Below are 3,651 nucleotides of genomic sequence, written 5' to 3'. Positions count from 1 at the left end.
CCTCCCCTCCTTGAGGCCACTTTCTGCCTCGTATCACCCAGCAGAATCCCATCAGCGGGGAAGTTGTCTCAGCTATCTTTCATAGGGAGAGCGGCCACTCCTCAAGCAATTTCTGCATAGGCGCTATCTTACCTCCTCCAGCCCCCGAAGGTAGGCATTATTATCACTACCATCCTGAAGAAGGGGAGACTGAGACTCCAGGGAATAAAGAAACTTGCCTAAGGTCACGGGTAGGTGGCTGAGTCAAGAGTAGAGCCTCTGTCTGTTTATTACCCAAGCCAGTGGGTTGAAGCCACAAGCTGGGAGTTTTAGACACCGAGGACCACAGGAGTTAGGCGGGAAGACTCAATGAGAGATGCGGAACAGGTGGGTCTCTCGTGAGAGGGGCGGGGCCTGCCTGTTAAGTCTTGATTTATGTATTTTGGCAACTAGTTAGAGTAAAAGCAAAACAAACAACAGCATCACACAGGCTGAACGATAGAAAGCTTTGGGCCAGATAGAGCTTGTGAACCAAAGTTTGCAAATTTAGCTCCATGCCATCGCACCATCCCGTGCTCTGTGCATGTGAGCTACACAGCAAATGTTTGTCACATTAAATAGAAAGTAAACCAGTCCTACTTCTGGGGACAGTTGTAACTGCTGGGGGAAAAAGTACAATTTCATGTATTCCTTAGGCTGCCTAACTGCAAATGACATGGCTCCAGGATTGTATGCTGGGGCTGTGGATGGACAGTCAGATGCACGTATAGACTGGGCTGGTATATTCATGAGATGTTCCAGAATGAATCCTCCTCTCAGGTGTCCAGGGTGAGACCACATCCTGGGATGAAAGGCATGTTTACACGATGCTTGGCCCCACAAAAGCTTGGCCCCTCTGAGCGGTCCTCCTTCTGCCCCCCCCATCCTCCTTACCTGTGAAAGCAGCCTAAGACTCAGCCCTGGGACCTCAGGAATGCTCTCTATCTATCTCTATCTCTTCCTCCAGAAAAACAGTGATCTCAACCTCTCTCCTTGAGGGCTTGACTGTCACCTCTACATCTCACCCCAGCCTGGAGCCAAGTTTACTATCTTTCTCCCAGAATCAGCGTGCCCACCCTCCAGCTGGCCTCATTTCAGTCCCTGCACTATCGCTCTTCTGTGGGGGCAGCTCCAAATCCCAGCCTCTTTCTTGACTCTTTCTCTTTCCCTCCTTCATCAATCAGCCCCAAAACTTCAGCCAATATCTCATTCCACCTCTCACCATGTCATACCTGGCCATCGCTATATGCTCTTAACTGATGTCACTGGGATAATATTTGGAGATATTAATATTTGGAGATGTTCCGTTAATATCCCCCACCACACACACATACCATTCCTTTTCTTCCCGTTGGCCCTCTCCCATTCAAACTTGACTGTGAGGCATCCACCCATGAGAAAGCATTATTAGAGCTTAAAACTGAACAGTCACATTCTTGGCTTTTACCAGTCTTGAGGACCAGGAGCTCAGTCAGAGAAAGTTCCCTATCCCACCCTCTTCCTCAGGAGAGAAATACTCCCATGCTGGGCCTTGGGGAAGGTGTGGAAGGGGAAAAACCAGAGGGTTTCTAAGAAGAAATGCTGTGCCTTTATTCCATACCCAAGCTGAGCCTTAGACAGATTTCAGAGGAGACAAGTGGGGTCAGGAGGCTCAAGTTGGAACCCAGCTCCCACAGTGATGCTCTGTGTGACTGAGGACTAGAAGGGCTAAGCACTAGAGATGGCTGCATGGGGTTTCTGGAAGACCTCAGTTGTCCTCCCAGTCTCTCTCCTGTGAACTCCAAGACATGTGGGATCATAGTCAGATTTCCTTAGGTTCCCAAAAGAGGAATGAAAGAGCTAAGTGACAGTCAATAGAAGCCCTCTGGATGAAAGTAAAGGTCATATACGAGCTGTAACATTTTTGGCTCCATGACTAGGGACCTGCCAGGAGTGGGGGGGGCATCTCAGTGGGCGGTCAGACGGGCAAATGATGACCAAGAACCTGACTCTCTTTCCAAATAACCCTCCACCCTGCTCCCCAACATTGCCTATTGTAGCATTGACCCAAGACCCTGGAATTCAGACATAACCTGAGTGGTTGAGGAATAGGGCAAAGTCTGAATTGACAGAGATTATTAAATCAATGCTCCCACCCTTGAGAAGAGGAAATGTAATGTGGGAATTGTAGAAAAATGAAGCTGTATTTCTTATGTTTATCTTCTGTCCTGAAATTTATGAGTGCTCCTTGTCTCTGTTCTCTCCAGAGTCTAAATGCCTCTGTATTCTGCAGCTAGATTAATTTTCCTAAAATACTTTTATGGATTCAAAGAATAATTATTGAATAGCTGCAATGAGCCAGGAGTTGTATTAGGGAATTAAAAACCTTAAATGGAGTATAATAAGAAAGATGTAAAATAAAATTAAGCCAAGATGCAATTTTTCAAGCAAAAATCCAAAAGTTTCACAATATACTGTTGGGGGCCGTGAAGAAGGAATCACTCAAACATTGTCATTAGAAATGCAAAATGGTACAAACCCATGAAAGGCAATTTGGCAATATCTAAGCAAAATTACATATGCATTTGCATTTTGCACAATTTAGCCCACTTGTAAGAATCTACACCAAAGAAATATTGGCAAAAGTAGGAAAGGATGTCCGTACAAAACTACTAATTGCAACACTATTTATATTAATGAAGAACTGAAAGCAACCCAAATGTCTATCACTAGGGGACTGGTTAAGTGAATTACGGAGTTTATTATTATTAGAAGACACAATAGATGACCAAGCAGCTATGAAAAGGAATGAGAGATATTTCTGCATTCTATTGTGTCCTGATCTCCAAAGCATATTATTAAATGGGGGAAAAAGGTACAGAATACTATGTAGAGTACATTCCATTTTATTTGAGAAAGGGGAGATTATTTGATTATATGTACTATTCCTTACATATTTTTAAAATGCAAGATAACAAAAATTAATAATGGTTTCTTATAGATGAGAAAGGAAATAAAATGGAGAAGATAAGACTAAAAGCAAGACTTCTCTGAATGTACCTGATTTTATAATTTTGTACCTTGGAACAATGGAAATGCTTTACATAACCATAAAGCAAAATTAATCAAATAGAAAAATGCAATCCTTAAGAATTGAAAGTAGATAAAACAATGAAGCCTGTATATCAGTTTGGTGGCTTAATCACATAAGGAAGAATTATCTCAAATGACTTTCATTTAATTAATTTATTTGTTTGCTTGTTTTTGAGAGAGAGAGAGAGAGTGGATGTGAGCAGGATGGGGATAGGCAGAGGAAAAGGGAGAGAGAAAAGGGAGCCCAGTGCAGGGCTCAGTCTCAGTACCCCGAGATCATGACATGAGCCAAAATGAAGAACTGGACGTTCAACCAACAGAGCCACCCAGGTAGCTCTCCAATGACTTTAAAACACAGTAATTTGATTAATAACTCAGTGAGATATAGCCTAAGGATTAAAAAAACACCAAACTTTAAGTAGAAAGATTAAACTGTTTTTCAGTAATTACAATGTTAATAATATTCTATTGTTACTCTGAAATATACATAAAATGGGATAAAGCAAATAAACAATTCACTTTAGAATTCAAGATTTTCAGAACAAGAGAAAATAGATACAA

The sequence above is a fragment of the Lontra canadensis genome, unplaced genomic scaffold (genome assembly GCF_010015895.1).
Source record: "Lontra canadensis isolate GAN:19392208 unplaced genomic scaffold, GSC_riverotter_1.0 scaffold15, whole genome shotgun sequence".
Taxonomy (NCBI): Eukaryota; Metazoa; Chordata; class Mammalia; order Carnivora; family Mustelidae; genus Lontra; species Lontra canadensis.
The sequence above is the reverse complement of the archived record's forward strand: the minus strand, read 5'-3'. Positions refer to the sequence as shown.